This window comes from Pleurodeles waltl, chromosome 10, assembly GCF_031143425.1.
Source record: "Pleurodeles waltl isolate 20211129_DDA chromosome 10, aPleWal1.hap1.20221129, whole genome shotgun sequence".
NCBI classification, from domain to species: domain Eukaryota; kingdom Metazoa; phylum Chordata; class Amphibia; order Caudata; family Salamandridae; genus Pleurodeles; species Pleurodeles waltl.
The window spans coordinates 774,130,476-774,143,294 of NC_090449.1; the positions used below are offsets into that span (position 1 = coordinate 774,130,476).

Consider the following 12,819-nt stretch of genomic DNA (forward strand, 5'->3'; position numbering starts at 1 on the left):
TTTAGATAGGTTCCTTAAAGGCCTTACTTATATGTTTCCTCTTTCGCCTTTCATTATGCCCCAATGGGACTTTAATTTGGTTTTGACATTTCTGATGTGTGCTCCTTTTGAGCCTCTCCACAATGGTCCTCTCAGGCTTCTCATTTTGAAAACAGACTTTCTTGTAGCCCTTACTTCTGCCCGCAGGGTGAGTGAGCTGCAGGAATTGTCATCTAAGCTGCCCAATGTTTCCATTTGTCCTGACAAAGTGGTGCTTTGCACTCGGGCCTCCTTTCTTCCAAAAGTGGTTACACCCTTCCATGTAAGCCAATCCATCACCTTGCCTACTTTTTACGCAGCCCGCATACTTCTAAAGAAGAGGAGAGACTCCGCCTCTTGGACCGAAAAAGAACGTTGGTGCTCTACCTTAATCGTACCAAAGAGTTCTGGGTGGATGATCAACTCTTTGTTGGTTATGTGGGTGCAAAGAAAGGTTGGGCAGTGAAGAAGAGAACCATCTCCATATGGGTTGTAATCTGCATTAAAATGTGCTATGCATGGGCTAAGAAGCAACCCCCTGAGGGCTTGTGTGTTCATTGTACCAGAGCTAAAGATGCATCCACTGTGTTAGCATGCAGAGTTCCAGTCCTGGACAACTGTCAGGTGGCAACGTGGGCATCTCTGCCCATGTTTACCAAACACTACTGCCTGGACAGTCAAGTAAATCACTTTGCCCTTTCAGTCCTGCAAGACTTTCTGGTGTGATCCTAGTTTGCGAACCCACCTCTGGGGATGGTATTGCTTGAGTATCTAAGGTAAGGAATCAAAATGCCACTATCAGAGGGACAAGTTACTTACCTTCGGTCACGCCTTATCTGGTAGAGACAATATCTAGTTGCAGATTCCTTTCCGACCCACTCATCCTACCTGTTCTGCAAACTGATTTCTAGGGACAGGGTTTCCCCTTTCAGGCCCTAGTTGTGACGCACCAGTGGTCAGTGTTCTTCATGGCTCTGCACTTCAGGTGTGGAAAGTCGTAAAAAGAAACTGTCAGTGCTCTGGAGTGGTGCCTATACAGGACCTGCAATGTAATTTCCGGCACGGACGATGCCGCTGACTGACATGGAGTAGATCGACGCCACCTAATGGTGTGTAAGGCTACTGCCTGAGAAAAATCTCTGGATCCAGATTGATGCCTGGGGAAATTCTAAGGTAAGGAATCTACAACTAGATATTGTTTTTACCAGATAAGGAGTTATCAAAGGTAAGTAATTTGTACTTCATGGTGGATTGGCTCCTAAACATCATTGCAGCTGATTACAATATAGCTGACATCAGATGCATCAAGCAGGTTGTCCCCATCAAAGGTTTTATCTTTAGATTTAGTCTTCCCCTAAGAAAGGGCAGTGTTTTAGGAATATCCAGCATGCCATTCAGTGTGGTGCTTGGGGTCTTGGGTTAGTGAAACGTATCACTGAGTGAAGCGAATGATGTGATGAGCAGTATGTGACAGGAAGTGCGGCATGAAGTTGTTGGAGGCATTTTAAGTTTTGATACACTACGGGGGCAGGATGGAGGAAAAAGTAGCAAAGGGCCAAATCAGATTCTGGAGAGGTCTTTGAAACTGTTGGGGGAGTTGGTATGGGTATGACAGCACTGTGCAAACCCACCAGAGACCATCTATGCAAGGCCCTTGTTTTGAGCTCAGGGCACCTAAGTTTCAGAAATCTTGCATCACCATTGATTCCAAGCTTTTCCTTGAGCCTCATATCTTGCCTTAATCTTCTGTTTCCAGATCAGAAAGTTGAAACAAATTCCCTCAGCACAGGCTTCAGATCTCCAAAATGATCAATACTGCGCAAGCCTCTGATACATGACCACATTTTGCGAGTTTTGTATTATTTGGCTGCCCATTTCAAAGCACTTTGCTTTGTGTGCAAAGTTTACTTTAATTTAGGGCCTAATTACGATCTTGGTTGCATTGCTGCCAAGACCGCCAGTAGGGCAGGAGTGAGGCTGCCATCAAGGAGGCAGCCTCATCCTGTCGTATTACAATGTTTCCACCGGTCATCCTGGTAGAAACAATGTGACACACATCAGCACCCTCAGAATGTGCACTGTCTGGGGGCAGGCAGTGCAAGTGCCCCCATGTGGCCCCCAGCACTAGCTTTCCGCCAGCCTGGTGGAAAGTGAAGTTGTGATCAGCATGGAGGTGCCGCCATGGGCACCGCTGTGGCTGTCCAGGACTTTGATTGCCGCCAACCCGTCGGGATCTGTAATGGTTAGACCACCAGGGGTGCAGCGGTCTGACCGCCACCGCAAGTTTGGCGGTCCGTCGACTGCCAAACTTGTAATGAGGCCCTTAGTCTTTCATTTTTTTAAAGCAATTTTGTCAGCTATCCTTCCTTATCTGAGTATGAAACGTCCTCTGGAGATTAGTCTGGAGGGGCAAAGACTTGGTTACTCCTTTCCCATAACTTTTGCCAGGAAGAAGCTCCTGTCAAATTCGGAAAGGTCTTAAACGTCAGAATCAGTAAATTCAGGTTTTCAGTTTGATTTCTTCATTTACATTTGACAGTGCCATGAGACGCCGCTAGAATACCAGAGTGGTATATAAACAGTCACTCATGACATTACTTAACACAACACAATATCATAGCATATTACAGCATGACATGACATAGTACAATATATAACATAGCGGCTGACCATGCTGTAGCTGCTCTATTCAAGAGAAGCTCAAGAAAACCTAAGCATTAGGCAAAAGCTACAATGATTGGCCTTAACAATACTTGTTTCTGTTGGATCCAAAGACATGGTTTCTTGTTTGCTATCTCGTGGCACAAATATGTTTTATGTGTCAAGTATAGATGTAATAGGAACAAAACAAAGTTGAGTCTATAACAGTGTTCAGCTATTTCATGGTTGAAACCCCACCAGTGATGACCTGTCAAACTCAGGACTGTTGCTTGGCCTACAGAAACGTGCATGCATGATTGCATTGTTATTGATCCAAATAGTAGTGCCAACATAAATTATCTCATCTTGTGTGATGTGTAACCTACTTACAGATGTCTTCCCGTTGCTCTTATAAGTAGCCGAGACAGCGCTTGGACTGACATCGTTTGTGATGGAATGCCATAACAAGCTTTCAAATTGTTAAAGGGAGCCAAAAGACTGTATCCTACATCAGAAAATGCATGCCAGATTAAAGCTGTGGCCTCGCCTTCTGCTGTTTTTGAGACAGCGTGTGTGTGCGTCAGAAGACCTTCTACTTTTTAAAGCGTTCTATAGAACAGATTTGTACATAAAATGCGAACCTTCATGAATAATTAGGATTTTGTTATATTCACATAGTTTAACTAAACAAAAAGCACCAAAGCAAATATTTTTACTGCGTACAATATAACACTCCATCAAAGAAAAAATATATCTCCGATGGATTTTTGTTATAATTGTAGTCTGATCCTTTCAGATGATTATACATCAATCCTGTCGAATATGAAAACTACCCTCTGCAGCTTTGCCTGCTCCGATACAGCTGGGCAGCATAACATGATGTGATCAAAAGGGGAGATCCACCGCAATGTAATTGGGGACGAAGGGAAATAACATTGATTAGAATGTATTCTTTCGGAATGTGTTACATTGTATGTAGTGCCAATTTATGTCCAAATATCCCGCTATATGTAAAACATGAATTGAACTATGATGTGAAAGGCTACTTGAAGCTTGATGCCCCGGACACAGAGTTTACAGTAATAGCCACTGATAAAAGACAAACACAATTTCAAGATTGTTTCTCCTCAGTGAACATTGAACGATTCACAACTTTAATAGTCAAACAACAGCAGGTTACAGGATTTCCAAATAGACAGCAACCTCAAATGCAACATACATATTGCTAAGAAAACTCAGGCAGCTTGGCAATAGATGTTGCATCTACTCAGAATCAACTTAATTTGGCAAACTCGACTTCACAGCAGCGCTTCCAGCATGGGTGGAGGCAGCATCCTGGTCCTCAGCATCACAGACATCCATTTGAAAAATTTCCCTAATCAGTGCATTGGGCAAATATGGCCGATTTGCCCGCATCCCGGGGCCTTCTTTGGCTTCACTTGTACATATGTAACAGACTCAAGATCTGCATTACTTGAAGCCTGTGAACGCAAACACATCACCTATCATTACAGACACGATTAAGAGCTCTGGTGGTCAGTGCAACACACTGCACAATAGCAATGCAAGACTTAGGTCCATTCTGCACATCCAGGATGTAGATCTCTGTCTCTACAGCGATCTGCCCTGTTCCATCTCTGCTTTTAGAGATGGAACTGAACATACACCGCTTCAAGCAACAGTATGCTTGCAAGTAACACGATCTTCTCAACCATCCTTCAAAGATCTTGGTAAAGAGCACTGTCACCACCTGTGAGAAAGCTATGCTCGCATACCTTATGCGTCTTTCTGCCTACCTTATAAAGCACACCATTATTTATTTTACTGCCCAGTCTGCATGAATGTTAGCACGCATTCAAACATGCATACAGCTGTATGTTCTTACCACTGATATGCTTCCTGAATAATATATTGATGGTAAGAATCCAGATAGATATCCCCAGGATTACTCCTTGTATGTGCCAGAAATAACATGTAGCTAGAATTAATGTAATTACTAATTCAAACAAAGTTAGATTGTTTATGCACCGAAAAATATTTGTATCATAGTCTTTGTCACATGTGCAAACCTTGCATTTTTTCCTCATGTTTTTGTGAAAATACTCATGTTATGGAAATATATTCATTGCTATCTCGAGCAGACGTTTTTCCACAAGGGTATACCTTACATTGAAAAGTCATAAGCAATAACAGTGGGAGACTAGTTTGAGGAGAAAATTTGTTGTTCAAGGAAAAAATGTTTTTCCACAAGACATTTTTTACTCGAATCAAACAGCATAACAAAATTTCACACAGGCCTAGCCTCTTCATATGATTGATAACATGAAGTAAACAACAAGGTGGTAGTTAAGTATTATTAATGCAAAATAATGAAAACATATTAAAAAAGAAATCAACTTCAAACACCTTTAAAAATGGTGATACTGTTAGAACAACACAGAAAGAGGGAATCGTTTTGACTTTGTGTCATTTACAAAATCTAGGATTTCTGTCCAGCGGTACCTGGACTTCTTTATTTTATTACAATAGCACTACTTTATGTTACTTTACTGATTTGAAGGACTGAATGTAGAAAAAGGTTGTGAAATTGATGTACACGAGCACAACAATTTGAACAAAAATTAAGCAAATGATTAAAATGGTTAAGATCTTAGATCCCTTCATCAGAGAGGGCTTTTCATAAACAGGATTTCTTTAAATTCAATTTTAAGGTGATACAGAACACATTCTGATGCCTAAACCAACAATTTGTTTAAACATATCATTACAGATCTAAAATAGGAATCTGTTGGACTTTCCTTTTTGCTCACCACATCACAACCCCCTTCATAAGCAATCCCCAAACAGCTCACTACTAGGCTAAAACAAAGGTTGTTCTGTTATATGCTCCCCCTGCCCAAACGTAGTTATCAACCAATTCCTTTGAAGTGCTGAACTCCCTCTCTCCTTCCACCACAGTATGTTCACTTTCCAAATTACCCAAATAGATTCAGGGGTTTCGCTCTTACAGAGCATAAGAGAGCCAAGATACCAAGGGCTAGATGTAGGTAAGTCTGGGTTTGCGAGTCGCAAATTGCGAGTCGCAAACCCATATGCAGGATGGTGTCTCTGACACCATCTGCGAATCGCAAGGGGGTCGCAAAGACCCACCTCATTAATATTAATGAGATGGGTCGCAATTTGCGACCCCCTTGCGATTCGCTGCACTCACAGGGATGGTGGCCTGCTGGAGACAGTAGACCACCATGTATGTGACTGATTTTTAATAAAGCAGTTTTTTTTGTATTGAAGCCCGTTTTTCTTAAAGGTAAACGAGTTGCAATACACTTGAGAAAATGAAACTTTTTTGTTTAATTTTTTCAGAGCCATTCACAAAAGGGAAGGGGTCCCATGTGGACCCCTTCCCTTTTGCGAATCGGTTAGCACCCATTTGTCATGGGTGCTAACTGCAAATTGGTTTGCGACAGCGTTCGCGGTCACAAAGCAATTCTGCATCACGATGCGAATAGCAAATAGGAAGGGGAACACCCCTTCCTATTTGCGAGTCGCATTCCCATTTTGCGAGTCGGTAACCAGGTTACCGACTCGCAAAATGGGAATGAGCATCGCGATGCGCGTTTTGCATGGCGCAAACAGCGAAATTCGCTGTTTGCACCATGCAAAACGCTTCCTACATCTGGCCCCAAAAGTCACGTTTTTGACCAACAGTTTCTAGTTATAATCACATGTCCAGATACAATCAATTTTTCCACATATAAATTGGAAGTGAGTCATTCCATTGGAAGTATATTCCATATACACTAATACCACTGTGTCAGTGTGCAAGGGTTTTGTTTTTTTCCAGGAAGCTAATTCAAACATTTTCTCCCAAAATAACTTTCTGTCCTGTTTTATCAGATGGCCCAGAGCTGGCGATTTCAGACTCAGTGTCACTGTCTCCGGGTTCACAGAAATGGATTGTCATTGAATAGTCTTAGAGGGGACTAAGCACTTCTCTTTCAGAAATATATATTGTTTTGGGATCACCATCATAAATGCATCCAATCCTATGACAGTTGTGTGGCAAGACAGCTGCAGTAGCTGGAGGCGCTTTGGAGCTTGGTTGAAGTGCTTCTTGTCAGGCGGTGGGGGAAGTAAAGGTGCCAGATGACCAGACTCTCCATTAGCTATAATCTGGCCATAAAGATTGAAGGAGATCATTGATAAATTATTTTGCAGTTGACAAAATATGATACTAATGTATCCCTTTGAATAGTGGCAAAGGGCAGAATCTCTCTTCAATGCACACTGACAGGCTTGGCTGTAACCTGAGACAAAATACCCCTGACCGTCCTGAAGACCCTGCTAACTGACCCTCATTCCGGCAGATGGTGAAGGTCCAGCATGTGGGTAATGTGCAAATGGCGACCTCTCCAAACCAAGGCTGGCCGGGTCCCCACTTCTTCTTAAGAAGAAAATCTCAGTAGTGAGGTCCGACACAGCAGACTTGAATACGTATTTGAAAATGTTTAAAAAACTAACCAAATTAAGACATAAAGCAGAGAGGCGATCCAGAGCATCCAAACTCAAGTATAACAAATAGATCTGCACTTTAAATAACAATACAGCGGATACAGAATAGAGAGGGCATCCTGAATACAGTCCTGGGAAAAAAGAATGGCAATTTCTTAACTAGAAAGAAATAAAAAAGCAACCAAAGGAATAAAAATGAATATTTAGAAAATCGTCTAGAAGGCAGAATCTGAGATTTGTTGGTATACCTTAGAATGCAAATCGGTAAACACCCCTAGTAAAGTACTTAGATCTTATGTATGAGAGCATCTTAAACCAAACAGAGATGAATATACAGACCTAACCCTCAGTAGAATACGCCATTACCATTTCAAAAGCCAAAGGTCGTGCTCCTTCTTAAAGAGCTTGTCCTCTCCAAAGCAAGAGTTGTTAGATCTTTCCAGGCTACAGCTTGTTTTGTAATCAGAATATTTCAAGAGATGTCATTCGAATCTTTTCAAAGGGGCAAAAACATATGGACTGTTCTACAATAATTTAAAAGTCAGAAAATCCCCCAGATATTACCTAATAATCAAACTACGGCCCAGATTTATGGTGGCCCAGCACCATTCCAACGCCACATTAGTGTCCTTTTTATGGTAATGTGGTGTTGGAAGGGCAAAAACGCTGTGCCATGTTTACAAAGTGGCGCAATACCTGCATGGCACCACTTTGTAACCCCTTGCACCACATTATGCCTGCACCAGGCATAATGTATGGAAGGTGGGTGTTCTGGCGCTAGGGGGACCGTAAAAATGGTGCAAAGGAACCTAAGAGATTCCTTTGCCCATTTTTTATCTGCATTTATTAATGCCTGCTAAGTGCAGGCGTTACAAAGAGGCTCCCATTGTGTTCTATGGACCTCTGGGTGCTTTGCAGGATTAGCGTCAACATTTTTGACGCTAGTCCTGCAAAGTGTTGGACTAGCGTCCGAAATGATGATGCTAATCCCCTGACTACCGCCATGGTGCACCGTATCACAAACATGGTGGCATTAGAGAGGCACAAAGGGGCAGGAAGAAAAGTGGTGGTGCACTCGGTGCAGTGCCACTTTTCATAAATCTGGGTCTATGGGTTTTATGCCAAGAGAAATTAATTGTTTTAGGGGAAAATGTAAAAGTTTTGAAATCACTTAAATGTAGGATGGATGGAGGATGTTTGCTAAAAGTACATCTGAGTAATAATCAAAGCAGGTCAAAGCAGGTAGAGATAAAAGGTCATGAAAACAACCTCCCCTACCCCCCAACGGCTCTGGCCATCTTCCCTGTGAATGCCTACATGTGCATTTCAAGCAAATGTAGAGGATGTAGTCCCTCTTCAGACCTCATCGGAGAGGGACAGTGGGGAGGTTACGTGGGTGGGATCAAGGAAGAGGAGGAGTGATGACATAGGGTGGGTGCAAGGCAATAAATAAAGAAATGGGGTATACAGGAGGATACCTCAATAGAAAAAGTAAGCAAGCAAGAAGGATTGGGAATCTTAGCTTCCATAATAACTCTAGCATTAGGAAAACCAATTTAATGACATTTGTTTTTGTAAATGTCAATGGTTTGGAAGCTCCTTCGAAGTGTAGACAGTTTGTGCACCTGCTGGAAACCATGCCAGGTGACGTAATTTTCCTGCAAGAAACCCTTACTCTGATCTTAGCAGTTAGCCAGTCCAATCCACACGCTGCATTCGGATGGGTAGCAATATTAATAAGGAAAAAAATAGTAGATGGGGAATAAGACAGGAAACAAAGATAAGGAAAGCCGATGGAGCCTAATTGAGTTAATTGAAGATCAGTATTGAATGTCATTAGGGTGAAATTACTGCCCTATTGAAGGTGACTTGCACTATATACAGGCCATAATGCTGCAATTCTGAACCCCAAAAATATTGGAGAGGATTTCAACCTAGTTCAGGCACCACTATATAAATATTAGGTTTGGTAAGGGACAAAATGACAGATATACACACAGAATCTGAAAATAAGAAAAACACTGAATCAGTTAATATGTTTTTAAACTAACCAATTGCTTACAGAAGCTCCTCTCTTACAGCAAGAATGTACCTATGTAGTAGACAGTATCAGATCCAAGCACAAATAGACTACCTTTAGATTTTCATATCATTTCATTTTTTAAGGCACATATAATACCCCCAAATGTATCTGATTATGCTCCTAATACTATTAAAATGGCATTGAGGGGGCAACAACAGAGCAACATTCAAAAATGATATTGATGGGCTTACCTGTCAACTTGAACTAATAAACATCCAATGAATGTATCCTTAACATAGCAAATACATCTTTTAATTTAAACAGGGGACAGCCAGTGTAGTAATGTCACCGGAATGCTTTAAACCACACATAAGAGGGTTTCAACTATTCTTAAAAGTAGAAAACAAAAGAGAAGTTACTCAGTTATGAGTCCAGATGGAGCTGTAACTCCAAGCTGCATATAATACTGTTGCTTGGAATTCATCATCATTGTATGTAAAAGCCTGAAACTAGCACAAGCCAAAATCAAGGATATAATTAGTAATAAAGAGATTGTGAACCACACAAAACAACAAACAATTGATCAAAAGGCGTTTGAAGAGGACAATAAGATCAGTCAATTACTTGCTCAGAGACTCAAAAAAAGTCAAATAGCAGATCAGATAATCCAGACTGAAGATCCCAAGATAAGGCAGAATGTTAAAATATTTCAAAGTATGCCATTTTACATAGATAAAAACTCTCTTTTCAAAACTAAATTGTTTGATTATACCATTTATATGGGCAGGAAGGCCTAGGAGTCTCTATACTCAAACAAAGTGCACCACTGATTAATAGGGAATGGAAACTGCTGGATTTTGAACTATGAACCAGATGTTCAAACATTTGCAAATTACAACCGGTCAACACTGGTTTATGAGTGCACAGAACATGTGTTTCAATGTATTAATTTTAGACATATTTACTAAAATAGTGTAGCCAAACCAGTAAATTCCAGTAAATAGGTCTTGTAGGATGAGGGATGCTGTTTGGCCGCAGTCGAGGAGAGAGCGGATGTCATCTCTGGTGGCAAGCAGGGCGATATTGGTGCTTTGATTAGTTCTAAATCCTGGTTGGGAGATGTCCAGGCTCCTGTTGTCCTCGATGTATTGGCGGAGCTGGGCGTTGATTGCTTTTTCAGCAACCTTGGCTGGGAAAGGCAGCAGCAAGATGGGACATTAATTCTTGAGATTCGCGGGGTCCACTGGGGGTTTCTTCAAGAGCGGGTGGATCTTGGCATGCTTCCAGTCCTCCCAGAAAGTGTCCGACTCTAGGGAGCAGTTGATGGTCTTGGGGAGCTTGGGTGCAATCGAGGCACTGGCCTTGTTGAAGATGTAGTGGGGACAGGGGCCGGTGGGGGCTCTGGAGTGGATGCTGCTCATGATAGAGTGAGTCTCGTCCATTGTGAGGGGGTCCAGGTGTGCAGGAACAGTGGGGGTTCAGTTGATCTGGGTTGGGGCGCTGTTGGTGAGTTCGGAGAGTCTTGGGGTCCAAAGCTGTCATAGAGATCCTTGATTTTCCAATTGAAGAAGGCTGCTACTCTATCCCAGAGGTCGTGGGCTGGCAGGATTTCTGCGACATCTCTGTTAATGACAAAATAACAATAATGATATAGCACAAAAGATATTTGTGATGGCATCTCCGTCCTTTTGTGACTACATATAACTTACAGAAGATGAGGAGGGATCAACACTTTCTACCTCACCGTTTGTGCGTCTTGTTTGCTGCACACTTTGGATCTCCTAAACAAATATGCTACTTTTGCTTGCGGGCCTTCCCTTTTTGGGGTTGTCATATCCATTTATGCTACTTATAAGGCTTGTAAAACTTTAAGCACATTGGTGACTTGAACTAAACCATGTCCCACATCACCAAGTTAATGGCCCGTTTCGAACAGGACGTTTACTGTGTGTCTCGACAATATAAATGCAACATTAACCAGGCAATTAACAGAAAAACTAAACCCAACTAAAGTCAATTGACGATGTCTGTGTATTTGTAATTTTCCTTCATTTGCATATTCGTGTTAAAGGGTGTCACAGCTTCAGTTAAGGCCTCTATATTGTTGTTGAGAAATGAAAAGGGTTCATTAATGGTATCAACTACTGCCTTGTAGCCTACTTTGATTTCATCAGCTCAACTACTTTTGAAGGCATATTCTTTAAAGCTTTAAACCATTTTTTGGATAACTATCATAGATTCCTCAAGTGTTTTTTTAATTCTTCCTGAGTCAATGTTTCTTGATGCATGTGCTCTATATTGAGGTATCTGATTAAGGCAATTTCTGAATAACATTCACCTTACAATTGCCTGGGCTTGTATTTGTCTTGCACTCCGATGTTGAAGTTGCAGAGAATCTATCAACAGTAAGGCTCATACTTGGCAATAGAAATCCGCCCATTTCCACCTTACGTTTTTCAAAATGCTTAAAACATCTTGCCGTGGGCAGATATAAGCGGCTTGGCGATAGCTAAATTAAAGAAGAGTGGGAGTTGCCCTATGAATATAAATGTCTGAACGGCGAAACAGAGGTCTTTCTTAGCGGAAGCGAATGTGAGACTACTGTTTGTCATTCAATTATTTGCAAGCAGGCTTCCCTTCATGGCCTTTTCAATGCGGGGGTCATGAACATGGCCTGTTTTCTGAAGGTTACTCCCGTCCCTTTGATTCCTCCAGCATTTCATGTACTTTTGAATGGAAGTTATGTGGTGGTGAATGAACAAAGCTGTTGCGTTATGAGACTAGGAATTGCCTACGCAATTTCAATCTCTAAGATCGTAATGTGTTACGGACATGTTTTATTCCCCCCCAAACAAGAGATAAGAGTAGCAGAAATGTAGACTTACACTGACACTGATAATGTAAATTATGACAAGCTGAGCGGACTAAAGACGCTGCTGTTCCAGAAACAAGTTGCGTTGACATCGGCTAGAGAGACGTATGCTCTCCAGATAGCAAGATCATCAGCCAAGATACAATCCCTATTAAATACCAACTTCCCCAAGCACATTGGAGAACTGATATCCAGAATATTCAACGCTTCGAGCACTACAAGTATTGTGCACTTCATCAAGGCTGTCGGGTCTAGATTTGTGTCCATCTTCCAAACTGTCTTTGGAGTCATTTTCTCAGCCATCCATTCACTCTTTCAAAGTTTGTTTGGCAGCTTCCCTGTGACTTTGGCATTAATTGGCGGGATACTGCTGCTGTTGTTCCTGATAAGCAGTGGTTGTGCCTTTCCAGCTAAGCAGCGTGATGGAGCTACTACCACCAGCCCAGCTGTGCTGTGATCGTATGGTACAGTTCTTTGGTGATCTGTTGATGAAGGAATTGGAGCATGATTGGTCATTGTCATTCCGACCAACCCTACGGTGTGTGCAACCAGCCTTTCATTGCATCTGGTGCCTGTACGAACATCTACCTTCGGTGTGTCTTGTTGTTCCACCAGTGCCTCATGTGGACAAAGAACTGCTGATGTTCCCGATGGGGGTTCATTCACAGTCTTGCCTCATGAGACTGCGGCTGATTCGCAAGGCTACTTACAACCTGCCGTTGGTGGACTGTCTGGCTCCTTTGGGCACTTTGGA

General features: G+C 42.0%; 1 long non-coding RNA gene across 1 annotated transcript in view; it reads right to left on the minus strand.

The window, feature by feature from the left end:
- Positions 1-3,775: 3,775 nt before the first annotated feature.
- Positions 3,776-12,819, minus strand: part of LOC138261860 (uncharacterized) — a 34,203-nt gene continuing 25,159 nt past the window's right edge. The window contains exon 2 of the long non-coding RNA XR_011199159.1: positions 3,776-10,815. This is a non-coding gene — a long non-coding RNA (uncharacterized lncRNA). The remainder of the gene's footprint in view (positions 10,816-12,819) is intronic.